Below are 16,865 nucleotides of genomic sequence, written 5' to 3'. Positions count from 1 at the left end.
GGGTATGGGGTTTCGTTTTCAAAAGCATGATGGTATCCTGTTAATCTGAAACCACGTTGTATGGTAGAAACATTTTTTCATAACATGCACTTACCTCTTTGCTTAAAGTGTAACTGCAGTATTAATTTCCCATGATGTAGTCTCTAGCCTCTTGTTCTATCAGTATAGTAACTATTACTCATGCATACACATTGTTTGCATAAGAAGGTATGCACAGAGACTCACACCAACACAGAGACACACATATACACACACACACACACACACACACACACACACACACACACACACACACACACACACACACACACACACGCACATTGTCATGCGCACACACAGACACACTCACCCACACTGTCATGCGCGCGCACACACACACACACACACACACACACACACACACACACACACACACACACACAGATGTGCATACCCCATTACACACACACACACACACACACACACACACACACACACACACACACACACACACCACAAAAGCACAATCTAGAAATGTCCAGTCTGTTGCAAATTTGTTTATTAAACAAATCATTTCAGCATTCATAATGTAGGAAACAAAACAATGAAACTGAAAACAGACACAGATTATGCTGTTGACCTTTGACCTTGCTTGTTCCCTTTATATAGTAAAGGCAGTATTCTGATGAGTCTTGATTTATAATTTGAGGTATGTCTTCTGCTGTCAGTTTTAATGGTTTCTCCATTTGTTCCTGAATTTGCTTTTATGTGGAATCCATCAACATAGCTGGGAGCTGTTATACTGTTTTTTTTCCTCCACCTTCATGATTTTGTCCTTCAGATTTAACCGTGTTCCTCCTAGATTTATTGATTTTCTTTATAGTGTTAAACCACTTCAAAGGCACATACATTGTTAAATAAGGGAATTACATCTGTAAAGAGATTTCTTATCATTAACTAAATGGGATCTAGTTTCTGAAGTCTTTCTATTCTGAAAAATAAGAATGCTCTACTATTCAGGGACCCTGTTATAATTTTATGAGTCACCATTATAAAGTTTACTGTTCAGAGGTTGAACAGTATGATATTTTGTATCTTTTTTTTCTCAAAAACTTTACTGTCTTGTAACTCTATCATATGCTTGAGATACCTGAAACAGTTTATCTTGTCTTTACCACATTATCACATCTGTCTTCATCTCTTGTATTACTCCCTTCCTCTGCAGTGCACATGTTGATAACCCTCAATTTCATGACATTATTGACATATGCTTTTGCATGAGGCACTTCACCAAAAGATTATATTTTTGGGTAGTGCTTTTACTCTGCCTTGGACCTTATTATAATAAAATGCCGCAGAACTTGGTAGACGCTTACAAATTAACCCCAGTAGCAATGTGTTCAGAAGCACAGCCTTCTCTTCTATGTGCTCTAACCTTTTTGCATTCCACTCTTCTGACATTAAAATATGGATACTTTCAGTACTTTCAGAAGATAATTAGATTTCCTCATCGCTATTGGACAGAGTCTTCCCATTCCATCATACATTACTCTATTGAGTTCCAATGCTTCATCTGTTTGATTGACCACAACGGTTTGCAGGTCTAAGGCTCCATACACAATGTTTCCATCACATATGTGGTATCTATCTATCTTTCTACAAAATGTGATGTTATTATTAAAATATGGTGTTTTTCTGATTAGCAGTGCTTTTTATAAACTTAAAAGTAATCTATTAAATAATTAGAAAAGTATGTGCATTTTGTAGGTACAAAGTTTAAGTAAACTAATTATTTTTTGAGCAGTACTGAAACAGCACAAAACAAGCTGCATATAATATTGTTCCTTGTTATGTTTAAATGACCTAAGAGCTTCAATCTGACTGAATTTTAAGAGTATGGAAGAGGGAGTTGTGTGACTTAAATTCAAATAACATTTGGGTGTCTAATTCCATTAAGTTATATTGCTTACAGTACAGGCAGTTCCCATATAAATGGTATTATAATCCATGCATAGCACTTCAGTTTTTTTCCCAGATTTACCCTTGTTCCTCCCAAACTTCCTGATTGTAATTATAATGTTGGACCTGGTTAAGGGTATATACATTGCGACATAGCAGAACTAAGGCTTACGAAGACTTGTTGCTACAGGCCCATAGATGAAGTATCAGAAGACGTATTGTAACATAAGAATTTCATCATGTTTTTTACTGTTATCTTTAAAAGGTAGTGCTATGATTTGTAATGATCAGAAGTTGAGAGGTTTGCTAAATAGAATTACTGAAAACATCCATTGGGTTGGCTAATGATGAGCTGAGATACACAGGGCCAGATGCACTGAAAAGTATTCATACGATAAGAGCAGGGATAAAAACTAAGTCTACCTGTAAAATCATCAGCTTTGCATGGATCTACTCAGTAAGGTATTTCTTACCAGGTGGTCACAGTAACTAAAAATGATGCTTCTTTGGACAGGATTGTAAAAGCAAGCTCACCGCTCACCTTTTAGGTAGATAGATATACATACAGACAGACAGACATGCTGAGGGTTTCATTACCTACATGCACACTTGAATGTGCTGCACTGCAGCTTTGCCCACTTTGGGCCTAAAGTATCTATAAACATGCTCATGCGTTGTGTTTGTTAACCTCTAAAATAAAAGTTGGTGTTTCAGCATTAATGTTCATGCTCAGAGTGAAACATATTAATCTTTTTAAGCATATTCCCCTTAGGAAAGGTAGCAACACTTCAGATCACATACAACAGGGAGACATCTGAGTGGTTGTAATAGATGCAGCTGGAGTTGGTGGGGTGCTGTATTCTTTAGCAACCTACAGAGAGTCTGTGAATTGTCGATTATATCTTACACAGCTTTGCTTCAGATTTTGGACATAGTCCTTAAACATTTGGCTTGAAACATGTATGATATATCATTGTTACATACAGCTGTACATACATTAAAGGTATTTGATCCATATACTTTTGTGTATGAGCTGTGGTTAAGTTCTGAGATTTGATATAGAAGTGAATGACCAAGGCTTAGTTTTCATTAATACAAATGAAAACATGCAATATCATTTCATTATAAAATGAAAGACAAAAAGTACAGCTGAGAACAGTTAATGTCTTTAACCAGCAAACATAAAATTTACAGAATGATTCTAGACTCTGGCTATCTGTTTTTTTTTTGTATATGTGTGTGCTTTTTAAATATATCCATGTGATGCATATGTACTGCCTTTTGACAGCTCTCTGTTACAACATTGTTTAATAATAGATTATCTTTTTTATGCAAAAATTGTTATTATCTTTTTGTTCTTTTCATATAGCTGATAATTCCCCAGCTATAAACTCAGTCTGCATTAATTCTGTTATATAAACTGCATGCTGTCAGAAGGCAAGTTATTGGTATGTAGTTCTCAGGATGGCTTATGGGTTCAGGCTTTAGAAGGAACATATTTTTTTCTGTGGTAACCAGTTTGGTATCCACTGAGAATATGAATATAAAATTTGTTATTCAGTCTTAAACCATTATGCAGAAATGTTAACACATTCATCAAGAAGTTATGAATGGCAAATGAACATGGGCCCCAGGATTCAATAAACTCTGTGCAGAAATAGTGCTATTCCTGCATGGAGTGAACCATGTCTGTTTCTGCTTAGTTTTAACAGCAGCGCACCTTGCATATTCATGAAGGCAAGGCTAAGTAGACACAAACACTACTGAGTGCAGGGGGCATGTTTAAGTATTGCACACATATCTAACATGCCCTCCTGCACTCAGAAAGTGCCATCTAGCACTTTTTAAATGCATTTTAGTGTCCACTGATACTGAATGCAAATAAAATAGCAAAACAGTGTCCGTGGACATTGAAATAGCTAGGAGATCCTGAAATAAATGCAGGGGATGTGTGACATGTACTGTCACACACACCCTGCATTGTGAAATAGTAGTACGGCCATACCCCTCAACTGTATAGGTTTTTGCAGAATGCCCAGATGCCTTTCTCATATACCTCTCAACTTCCTAGAGCAGGAAATATGTACAAAGCCATAAATAATGGGGGAACAAAGGCCCAAAAATAGGGACACATTTTAAATATTGCTCATACAAACTTGGAAAGTTGATAGCATAACAGGTTTTGCATTAGTGCGGATTTTCTGAAGGGTTTGTAGTCTGAAACCCAAATGTCTGTCATTATGTTCTGACTCAAACCCAGAGTGATTTGCCAATGATTTGCTAGAAAACCACAGTCATATGAGAAATGGACCAAAATATGAGGCAATAAGCTGGATATTCTGCAAAAATCTGTACAGTTGAGAGGTATGCTGCCTCATGTTTTTGGTGTGTTCCTCCTAATATCTGTCCCACCTGGCAAATAGCAGTTGATTGGAGCCATTAAATAATGACAAACATTTTAGTTGAAGACTCCACATCCTCCATTAAAGTCATGCTAATGCCAAACCTATTATTCTATCAACTTTCTAAGTTTGTAAGAGTAATATTTAAACTCTGTCCCTATTTGTTCCCTTGCAATTGCCTTTACTGTGACTTACAAGGAATATTGATACATGCCATTAAAGTGATTTTATGAAATTCCCTTTTTTTCATTCTGAAGTATGTTTAAGTGTAGCTGAGTGGGTTTGAGTATTATAGCCCTCTGCTCAGCATTGCTTAAACATCCCATAGGAGATAAATAAAAATATACAACTAAAATCCTGATAATGAGATAGCATAGTGGTTAGAGTCCCGGCTTTACATGCAGGCATTCATGGTTTGAGTACCAAGAAAGGCACTTTGTTTTTACATGGGAAAGCATTATTAAAATTATTAAAATTATCTTTTTTTGTTTTAAATTATGTAGTAATTGATATTTGTTAACCAGGGTAGTATAGCTGGTTCAAAATGTAAGTGTGAATGCATATAATATGTGAAATCACCCATGTATGCACAAGTGTCCCATAAAGTATAGTTACACCCCAAGGTATTGTAATGAAAGTACATAGAGGGCCGTCATGTAAAGTAAATCATATGTACTTAATAATATGTCAATAATGATAAATGAAGTCATAATTCTAATATTTATTTAAATGAAAAGTGAGCAATGGTTGCAGTAGTCAACTCTGTTTAGCCGGTTTAAGCATTGCTTAGACTTAAATACTAAGCAGCAGTCAGCTACGCTAACCAGATTTGCGCACTGTTAAGCAGTGCTTAACAATTACCCATTTAAGCACTGTTCAACTCAGCATAGGGGATTTGCACACTGCTTAGCTGAGCTTAGCATTTTCAAAATGGTCCAATGACAGCAGAGGGCAGGAATATGGCTTATTTATACAGCACAGCCGGGAATACAGCCATAACCTGCTGTAGGCTGATCTCTGCAGGAACCTTGTCAGCTTTCTTTCAGATGCAGTGCTGGTGCATTTTGGAGTCTGGGGTCATAGATGGGCACCTTGTATTAAACCATAATGCAGACTGCTGCAGGGCCAGTATCAGGGCTCACAGTGTAAAGCAGAGGCCTGGGACTGTCTGGCACGTGACCTTACCAGTGCCACTGGTATCCCCTCAATCTGGTGACCAGGTATGGCATCACTATGCAGACCTAAAGTGGAGGAAGGGGTGGTCTTAGCCCAATGGATCCAAGATGCTTAGGACAACCATGCTCCAGCAGTTTGTAAGTATCACAGATATAGGTGTACCAGATTCTAGCCTGAGTATGTGATAGACAGGTATGCATAATGTTTGTTTCTCAGCCCTACAGCTGCAGCAGAGAAGGCTAGTAACATTGAGGCCCATGCAGACAGTCTGACATGGATGCATCAACAGGCTGGTGAGTACAGATCTAACTTGCAGTATATAGTGGCATAAAGTAGAAGGAGTATATTGTTTACTGCCAGTAGGAATAGTGTGTAGTGTGTGTAATGAATAAATGACATTTGTCACATTAATATTGATCCACAGGATATCAATTAATAAAAGTGTCATTTCACTGTAATAAATAAAGATGTATAACACAAACGGTTGTGTTTACTCTGGTATGTTGTTGTAGAAATATAATGTGTACAGGTTCATCACAGCAAATATGGCATTGACAGCATGAAGTAAATGAGGCTGTTCTGAGAACCAGCTAGTATGCAAAACAGTAGAATATGGAGCTGTAAACCAAGATATAAAGGAAATATAAAATATTGTATGCACTAAATTCTGAACCCTGAATAGTAATGTCTATAGTATTATAGTGTGTCCCCTGCAGCATTGCATTCTTGTGTTACCCTTTACTGTCCAGATAGTATCATTTCAAAGGATTAATACACAGTAAAATAACTATCTGCCATGCATGAATGTCAGGATTACAAGGTCAGACTGTCTAACCCAGAGAGTATTAGGCAGAAATCAGTCAAGCAAGAAGCATCAGTTTCCTAGTAGCTCAGTGTGATGGATAATAGCCATGTTGTTCATTTTAGCACATCCAGACATGGTTTGAATCCAGGGAGTGGTACTGAGATGTGTGCATATATACACTAAAGAAATCCTGAATATTTGTAGAAACAGTCAGAAAGTGTTAACAGGTATTTTCTTCACAGATCTTACAGGTAAAGAAATGTGTGTAGTAGCTGTATGAGGGGTATACTAATAGACCATGTACAACTGTTCCATTGTCCAAATCCATATGCCTTCAAATGACAGCAGGATAGGTATATATACCATGCACTCTCCTTGATACATGTCCTTCAAGTGTCACACTGTCACAGCTAGTGGTCACTGCTGCCAATAACCTTGGACACAGATAGGAATCCAGGGAAGTATGCCAGTAGCAGACTCACACAACATAAGTGCAGGGGTACCCCTTCTCTGTCAACTATGTAACCCTGACATGTACAAGCCCCCCACCAGTAATGTAGCCATTGTCCTCCCAGTCTGCCCCACACCATTACAGGTTGACAGTCTAACAGGTATGTATGTGCTACAAAAGTAGGTAGATGTAAAGTGAGGGCAGACCTGTAGAGTATTGAGTAGTACTGTTGTGAAAAATGGAAGCCTATACAGCTGTTAATGGACTTTTTTCTCTCCACCCACACCTTATCTACATCAATGGTTATTATTCATATACTACTGGTATGTTTTTCTTAAAACCTATTGTTCTATTATTTTTCATGTATTTAATTGGTTGCATATTAATATACCTTGTTCAAATACTACTATTGGTGGCCTGTTGCTGTCAATGTAACTTGCATGCTGTTAAAATTCTTACCGTTGTTCCATCTATGTATGTGCTCTGTTTGCTATGCAACTGTTTCACATCTGTTGGTTTGGGTTAATTAGAACACCCATGCATGCTGTTATAACTAATTTTGAAATGTTCTGCTCATGACTAACCAATATATCTTGGATAATCTCAACACCATGGCATGTTTGAGAAAGCAGATCCCAGCAGATCCACCTGTCCCGCCCCATCTGGCCATGGCACCAGGCCCCAGAATGTCTGAGACCCAACCTGGAACTTCCTCATCTGCTGGTCCTGCACCACCTTTGGGTGGAATTGCCTCAGGGGACGGGGCCCATCACCCCACTGGGCATGGGCATGGAGCGGGCCTGTCATTCGCCAGATATTTTGGGGTATGGTGCACAGTGTCATCCGTTCAGAGTTGGATGGACGTCTGTGCCAGATTGAGAGCTACCTGATGCACCTGGAGGAGCAGGCTGTCCCTGTAGTCCAGCCCCCTGCACAGCCACCTTCAGGGCCATGAAGGTGCGGTGGTGACTGCCCATGGGTGGGGACATGAGTCCAACTGTATCCATTTGGGGGCTTATGGGCCTCTGATTCCCAACCACCCAACCCATCCAAGGTGTTTACCCCCTTCATGTGTCATATACCACCCCTGTCGGCTGTCTCATGTGCTTTGTCTGTCTGCGAATGCAACCTATTCTTCCCAACCTACCTCCCCAAACATACCTACAGCCCTTCCCCAACATCCCACTCTTACCTTAATAAAAAAGGGCATCTGCCCCACAAAAAAAATCATTGCCTAATACATTGCTCTACATCCTGTCCCCATGTATAGTGAAATTAATTAATCTACCCACAAATTATTCTGCAAATTTCTGTCACCAACACCCCTCCTTGTGGGGTGTGAGGCTATAAATTCCAAATCTACACATAATTCACAGCTGTTGCTGCAGAAGAAATGTAGAGCTATGGTCCTTTCCTACACTCATCCTGCACATCCCTATTTAGTTTTCCTAATGTTTTATCCCCTGCTTGCCCCCATTTCACCACTTTCCTATCACCTTTTTTATTTTCTTGAATTAAAATTAGCACAGATGTAAGTGGGAGTAAGCACCTCTAAGTGAAGCTGAGAGGACTTAAGCGTCTATTAGCATCGCTTAGCGTCAGGCAAAACAGTGCAAACCCGCTTACAACTGCTTAAAAGTGCTTTAATCACTCTGCCTCCATCAGCCTTTGTCCTGCTCAGCAACTAAATAATCAGCACTGCCAAGTCTCGGATCCAGTAGTCAGAGCAATGTACCACTACACCATTTAAGCTGTAGGAATTTCTGATGCTTTTTCAAATATATCATGCAGTAGAGTCAATCAACAGTAGGGAAAACACTCTGTGGAATCAGTCAGGCCTTGTAAATATACATATGCACACACATATATGTATATATATATATATATATATATATATATATATATATATATATATATATATATATATATGCATATATAAAATATGTATGGAGATACATATATATGAAAAGATATATGTATATATATATATATATATATATATATATATATATATATGTATATAACGTAGTACAGTCATACCTCAGAACCATACCTCTCAACCTCTTAGTACAAGAAATCTGGGCAAAGGCTGTCAATGTGCCAAAACTAGGGACATGTTTTAAATATCGCTCTAAAACTTAGAAAGTTCTAGAGTAACAGGGTTTGTTGCAGCATACATTTTCTGAAGGATATGAGCTCTGAAATTGAAATGTATCTCAATATTTACTGACATAAATCCTCAGATCACAACAGTGATTTACAAGAAAAATACAAATAATTTGTGGAACAGAACAAACATATGAGACAAAAACCTGGATATTCTGTGACAATCTGGGCATGTGAGAGGTATGCTCAGAAACCCTTAGTGCAAAAAATCTGGACCAAGCCTTAAAAAGTGGGGGGACAAAGGCATGAAAATAGGGACATAGCTGAAATACCTGAGTAGATAAGCAGAGAAAGTTACTGCAGTAACACCATCTGTTCTAAGATATATTGCCTGAAATATCACAAGAAATATCTTAAGAAGTTAACTTTTGACTGTTTCTGCCATTTCACACTGATCAAAGAAGGTTAGAGGAAGGGCTCTGAGATAACTAATCTGTGACATATAAAATTAAGCATCCTGTTTTTTGCTTATTTCTGAGTTATTTATAGCACTTTTATTTTACTCACTGTGTGTGAGGTATTGAGTAGAATTTTCTACAATTGCTAAGCATCTGGATGGGTTTGTTTGTTCTGATTTCTTGCTAGGAGTGTATCATATAACTTGTTTGCATTTAAAAGTATTCTCTAGAGTCTCCTTGATCCCTTATCTGTTTAAACATATCTGCAGTTTTTTCTACCTAAGTACTAAGTAGTGTAGCATTGTCCATATTCAGGCTTGTGTTTTGGGCCTAGTTGTTTGTTAGTAGAGGCTTTGTGTCTGAGCACATGTCCCAATCCATCATAGCTTAGTAAAAGCCAGTATAGCAATTCAGTGAGAGTGAATTGTTTGTGGTCATTGGCTGAATGGGGTTGCCTGGACTACGCCTTGGAGTAAGCACCTCATTAGTTCTTTCAAGCTTTTTTTAAAGTTGTTTCAGGTTTCAACTTTGCTACTTAAGAAGTTAACTTGTGACTGTTTCTGCCATTTCACACTGAGCTAATTGGAGGAAGTCGGAGGAAGGGCTCTGAGCTAACTAGTCTGTGATATATAACATTAAGTATCCTGTTTTTGCTTATTTCTGAGCTATTTATAGCACTTTTATTTTACTCACTGTGTGTGAGGTATTAAGTAGAACTTTCTGCAATTGTTAAGCATCTGGTTGGGTTTGTTTTTTCTGATTTCCTGCTAGGAGTGTATCATATAACTTGTTTGTATTTAAAAGCATTCTCTAGAGTCTCCTTGATCCTTTATCTGTTTAAACATTACTGCAGTTTTTTTCTACCCAAGTAGTGTTGGTAGTGTAGCATTGTCCATATTCAGGCTTGTGTTTTGGGCCTAGTTGTTTGTTAGTAGAGGTTGTGTGTCTGAGCACATGTCCCAGGCCATCATAGCCTAGCCAAAGCCAGTAAAGCATTTCAGTGAGAGTGAATTGTCTGTGGTCATTGGATGACTGGAGTTGCCTGGACTAAGCTTTGGAGTAAGCACCTCATTGGTTCTTTCAAGCCTTTTTACAGTTGTTTCAGGTTCCAACTTTGTTACTTAAGAATTTAACTTGTAACTGTTTCTGCCATTTCACACTGAGCTAATAGGAGGAAGTCGGAGGAAGGGCTCTGAGCTAACTTATTTGTGATATATAACATGAAGTATCCTATTTTTTGCTTATTTCTGAGTTATTTATAGCTTTTTTATTTTACTCACTGTGTGTGAGGCATTAAGTAGAATTTTCTACAATTGTTATGCATCTGGTTTGGTTTTATTTGTTCTGATTTCTTGCTAGGAGTGTGTCATATAACTTGTTTGCATTTAAAAGCATTCTCAAGAGTCTCCTTGATCCTTTATCTGTTTAAACATTTCTGCAGTTTTTTCTACCTTAGTAGTTTTGGTAGTGTAGCATTGTCCATATTCAGGCTTGTGTTTTGAGCCTAGTTGTTTGTTAGTAGAGGTTGTGTGTCTGAGCACATGTCCCAGGCCATCATAGCTTAGCCAAAGCCAGTATAGCATTTCAGTGAGAGTGAATTGTTTGTGGTCATTGGCTGACTGGGGTTGCCTGGACTACGCCTTGGAGTAAGCACCTCATTGGTTCTTTCAAGCTTTTTTAAAAGTTGTTTCAGGTTTCAACTTTGTTACTTAAGAAGTTAACTTGTGACTGTTTCTGCCATTTCACACTGAGCTAATCAGAGGAAGTTGGAGGAAGGGCTCTGAGCTAACTAATCTGTGATATATAACATTAAGTATCCTGTTTTTGCTTATTTCTGAGTTATTTATAGCACTTTTATTTTACTCACTGTGTGTGAGGTATTAAGTAGAATTTTCTACAATTGTTAAGCATCTGGTTGGGTTTGTTTGTTCTGATTTCCTGCTAGGAGTGTATCATATAACTTGTTTGCATTTAAAAGCATTCTCTAGAGTCTCCTTGATCCTTTATCTGTTTAAACATATCTGTAGTTTTATCTACTTAAGTAGTGTTGGTAGTGTAGCAGTGTTCATATTCAAGCCTGTGTTTTGGGCCTAGTTGTTTGTGAGTAGAGGCTGTTAGTTTGAGAACATGTCCCAAGCCATCATAGCTTAGCCAAAGCCAGTATAGCATTTCAGTGAGAGTGAATTGTTTGTGGTCATTGGCTGACTGGGGTTGCCTGGACTATGCCTTGGAGTAAGCACCTCATTGGTTCTTTCAAGCTTTTTTAAAGTTGTTTCAGGTTTCAACTTTGTTACTTAAGAAGTTAACTTGTGACTGTTTCTGCCATTTCACACTGAGCTAATTGGAAGAAGTCAGAGGAAGGGCTCTGAGCTAACTAATCTGTGATATATAACATTAAGTATCCTGTTTTTGCTTATTTCTGAGTTATTTATAGCACTTTTATTTTACTCACTGTGTGTGAGGTATTAAGTAGAATTTTCTACAATTGTTAAGCATCTGGTTGGGTTTGTTTGTTCTGATTTCCTGCTAGGAGTGTATCATATAACTTGTTTGCATTTAAAAGCATTCTCTAGAGTCTCCTTGATCCTTTATCTGTTTAAACATTTCTGCAGTTTTTTCTACCTAAGTAGTGTTGGTAGTGTAGCATTGTCCATATTCAGGCTTGTGTTTTGGGCCTAGTTGTTTGTTAGTAGAGGCTGTGTGTCTGAGCACATGTCCCAGGCCATCATAGCTTAGCCAAAGCCAGTATAGCATTTCAGTGAGAGTGAATTGTTTGTGGTCATTGGCTGACTGGGGTTGCCTGGACTACACCTTGGAGTAAGCACCTCATTGGTTCTTTCAAGCTTTTTTAAAGTTGTTTCAGGTTTCAACTTTGTTACTTAAGAAGTTAACTTGTAACTGTTTCTGCCATTTCACACTGAGCTAATCTGAGGAAGTCGGAGGAAGGGCTCTGAGCTAACTAATCTGTGATATATAACATTAAGTATCCTGTTTTTTGCTTATTTCTGAGTTATTTATAGCACTTTTATTTTACTCACTGTGTGTGAGGTATTAAGTAGAATTTTCTACAATTGTTAAGCATCTGGTTGGGTTTGTTTGTTCTGATTTCCTGCTAGGAGTGTATCATATAACTTGTTTGCATTTAAAAGCATTCTCTAGAGTCTCCTTGATCCTTTATCTGTTTAAACATTTCTGCAGTTTTTCTACCTAAGTAGTGTTGGTAGTGTAGCATTGTCCATATTCAGGCTTGTGTTTTGGGCCTAGTTGTTTGTTAGTAGAGGCTGTGTGTCTGAGCACATGTCCCAGGCCATCATAGCTTAGCCAAAGCCAGTATAGCATTTCAGTGAGAGTGAATTGTTTGTGGTCATTGGCTGACTGGGGTTGCCTGGACTATGCCTTGGAGTAAGCACCTCATTGGTTCTTTCAAGCTTTTTTAAAGTTGTTTCAGGTTTCAACTTTGTTACTTAAGAAGTTAACTTGTGACTGTTTCTGCCATTTCACACTGAGCTAATTGGAGGAAGTCAGAGGAAGGGCTCTGAGCTAACTAATCTGTGATATATAACATTAAGTATCCTGTTTTTGCTTATTTCTGAGTTATTTATAGCACTTTTATTTTACTCACTGTGTGTGAGGTATTAAGTAGAATTTTCTACAATTGTTAAGCATCTGGTTGGGTTTGTTTGTTCTGATTTCCTGCTAGGAGTGTATCATATAACTTGTTTGCATTTAAAAGCATTCTCTAGAGTCTCCTTGATCCTTTATCTGTTTAAACATTTCTGCAGTTTTTTCTACCTAAGTAGTGTTGGTAGTGTAGCATTGTCCATATTCAGGCTTGTGTTTTGGGCCTAGTTGTTTGTTAGTAGAGGCTGTGTGTCTGAGCACATGTCCCAGGCCATCATAGCTTAGCCAAAGCCAGTATAGCATTTCAGTGAGAGTGAATTGTTTGTGGTCATTGGCTGACTGGGGTTGCCTGGACTATGCCTTGGAGTAAGCACCTCATTGGTTCTTTCAAGCTTTTTTAAAGTTGTTTCAGGTTTCAACTTTGTTACTTAAGAAGTTAACTTGTGACTGTTTCTGCCATTTCACACTGAGCTAATTGGAGGAAGTCGGAGGAAGGGCTCTGAGCTAACTAATCTGTGATATATAACATTAAGTATCCTGTTTTTGCTTATTTCTGAGTTATTTATAGCACTTTTATTTTACTCACTGTGTGTGAGGTATTAAGTAGAATTTTCTACAATTGTTAAGCATCTGGTTGGGTTTGTTTGTTCTGATTTCCTGCTAGGAGTGTATCATATAACTTGTTTGCATTTAAAAGCATTCTCTAGAGTCTCCTTGATCCTTTATCTGTTTAAACATTTCTGCAGTTTTTCTACCTAAGTAGTGTTGGTAGTGTAGCATTGTCCATATTCAGGCTTGTGTTTTGGGCCTAGTTGTTTGTTAGTAGAGGCTGTGTGTCTGAGCACATGTCCCAGGCCATCATAGCTTAGCCAAAGCCAGTATAGCATTTCAGTGAGAGTGAATTGTTTGTGGTCATTGGCTGACTGGGGTTGCCTGGACTACACCTTGGAGTAAGCACCTCATTGGTTCTTTCAAGCTTTTTAAAGTTGTTTCAGGTTTCAACTTTGTTACTTAAGAAGTTAACTTGTGACTGTTTCTGCCATTTCACACTGAGCTAATCGGAGGAAGGGCTCTGAGCTAACTAATCTGTGATATATAACATTAAGTATCCTGTTTTTTGCTTATTTCTGAGTTATTTATAGCACTTTTATTTTACTCACTGTGTGTGAGGTATTAAGTAGAATTTTCTACAATTGTTAAGCATCTGGTTGGGTTTGTTTGTTCTGATTTCCTGCTAGGAGTGTATCATATAACTTGTTTGCATTTAAAAGCATTCTCTAGAGTCTCCTTGATCCTTTATCTGTTTAAACATTTCTGCAGTTTTTTCTACCTAAGTAGTGTTGGTAGTGTAGCATTGTCCATATTCAGGCTTGTGTTTTGGGCCTAGTTGTTTGTTAGTAGAGGCTGTGTGTCTGAGCACATGTCCCAGGCCATCATAGCTTAGCCAAAGCCAGTATAGCATTTCAGTGAGAGTGAATTGTTTGTGGTCATTGGCTGACTGGGGTTGCCTGGACTACACCTTGGAGTAAGCACCTCATTGGTTCTTTCAAGCTTTTTTTAAAGTTGTTTCAGGTTTCAACTTTGTTACTTAAGAAGTTAACTTGTGACTGTTTCTGCCATTTCACACTGAGCTAATCAGAGGAAGTCGGAGGAAGGGCTCTGAGCTAACTAATCTGTGATATATAACATTAAGTATCCTGTTTTTTGCTTATTTCTGAGTTATTTATAGCACTTTTATTTTACTCACTGTGTGTGAGGTATTAAGTAGAATTTTCTACAATTGTTAAGCATCTGGTTGGGTTTGTTTGTTCTGATTTCCTGCTAGGAGTGTATCATATAACTTGTTTGCATTTAAAAGCATTCTCTAGAGTCTCCTTGATCCTTTATCTGTTTAAACATTTCTGCAGTTTTTTCTACCTAAGTAGTGTTGGTAGTGTAGCATTGTCCATATTCAGGCTTGTGTTTTGGGCCTAGTTGTTTGTTAGTAGAGGCTGTGTGTCTGAGCACATGTCCCAGGCCATCATAGCTTAGCCAAAGCCAGTATAGCATTTCAGTGAGAGTGAATTGTTTGTGGTCATTGGCTGACTGGGGTTGCCTGGACTACACCTTGGAGTAAGCACCTCATTGGTTCTTTCAAGCTTTTTTAAAGTTGTTTCAGGTTTCAACTTTGTTACTTAAGAAGTTAACTTGTGACTGTTTCTGCCATTTCACACTGAGCTAATTGGAGGAAGTCAGAGGAAGGGCTCTGAGCTAACTAATCTGTGATATATAACATTAAGTATCCTGTTTTTGCTTATTTCTGAGTTATTTATAGCACTTTTATTTTACTCACTGTGTGTGAGGTATTAAGTAGAATTTTCTACAATTGTTAAGCATCTGGTTGGGTTTGTTTGTTCTGATTTCCTGCTAGGAGTGTATCATATAACTTGTTTGCATTTAAAAGCATTCTCTAGAGTCTCCTTGATCCTTTATCTGTTTAAACATTTCTGCAGTTTTTTCTACCTAAGTAGTGTTGGTAGTGTAGCATTGTCCATATTCAGGCTTGTGTTTTGGGCCTAGTTGTTTGTTAGTAGAGGCTGTGTGTCTGAGCACATGTCCCAGGCCATCATAGCTTAGCCAAAGCCAGTATAGCATTTCAGTGAGAGTGAATTGTTTGTGGTCATTGGCTGACTGGGGTTGCCTGGACTACACCTTGGAGTAAGCACCTCATTGGTTCTTTCAAGCTTTTTTAAAGTTGTTTCAGGTTTCAACTTTGTTACTTAAGAAGTTAACTTGTGACTGTTTCTGCCATTTCACACTGAGCTAATTGGAGGAAGTCGGAGGAAGGGCTCTGAGCTAACTAATCTGTGATATATAACATTAAGTATCCTGTTTTTGCTTATTTCTGAGTTATTTATAGCACTTTTATTTTACTCACTGTGTGTGAGGTATTAAGTAGAATTTTCTACAATTGTTAAGCATCTGGTTGGGTTTGTTTGTTCTGATTTCCTGCTAGGAGTGTATCATATAACTTGTTTGCATTTAAAAGCATTCTCTAGAGTCTCCTTGATCCTTTATCTGTTTAAACATTTCTGCAGTTTTTCTACCTAAGTAGTGTTGGTAGTGTAGCATTGTCCATATTCAGGCTTGTGTTTTGGGCCTAGTTGTTTGTTAGTAGAGGCTGTGTGTCTGAGCACATGTCCCAGGCCATCATAGCTTAGCCAAAGCCAGTATAGCATTTCAGTGAGAGTGAATTGTTTGTGGTCATTGGCTGACTGGGGTTGCCTGGACTATGCCTTGGAGTAAGCACCTCATTGGTTCTTTCAAGCTTTTTAAAGTTGTTTCAGGTTTCAACTTTGTTACTTAAGAAGTTAACTTGTGACTGTTTCTGCCATTTCACACTGAGCTAATCGGAGGAAGTCAGAGGAAGGGCTCTGAGCTAACTAATCTGTGATATATAACATTAAGTATCCTGTTTTTGCTTATTTTTGAGTTATTTATAGCACTTTTATTTTACTCACTGTGTGTGAGGTATTAAGTAGAATTTTCTACAATTGTTAAGCATCTGGTTGGGTTTGTTTGTTCTGATTTCCTGCTAGGAGTGTATCATATAACTTGTTTGCATTTAAAAGCATTCTCTAGAGTCTCCTTGATCCTTTATCTGTTTAAACATTTCTGCAGTTTTTTCTACCTAAGTAGTGTTGGTAGTGTAGCATTGTCCATATTCAGGCTTGTGTTTTGGGCCTAGTTGTTTGTTAGTAGAGGCTGTGTGTCTGAGCACATGTCCCAGGCCATCATAGCTTAGCCAAAGCCAGTATAGCATTTCAGTGAGAGTGAATTGTTTGTGGTCATTGGCTGACTGGGGTTGCCTGGACTATGCCTTGGAGTAAGCACCTCATTGGTTCTTTCAAGCTTTTTTTAAAGTTGTT

The sequence above is a fragment of the Protopterus annectens genome, chromosome 6.part0, assembly GCF_019279795.1.
Source record: "Protopterus annectens isolate FY-2018-M chromosome 6.part0, PAN1.0, whole genome shotgun sequence".
In the NCBI taxonomy this organism is placed as follows: Eukaryota; Metazoa; Chordata; order Ceratodontiformes; family Protopteridae; genus Protopterus; species Protopterus annectens.
Note: the sequence above shows the minus strand (reverse complement) of the source record.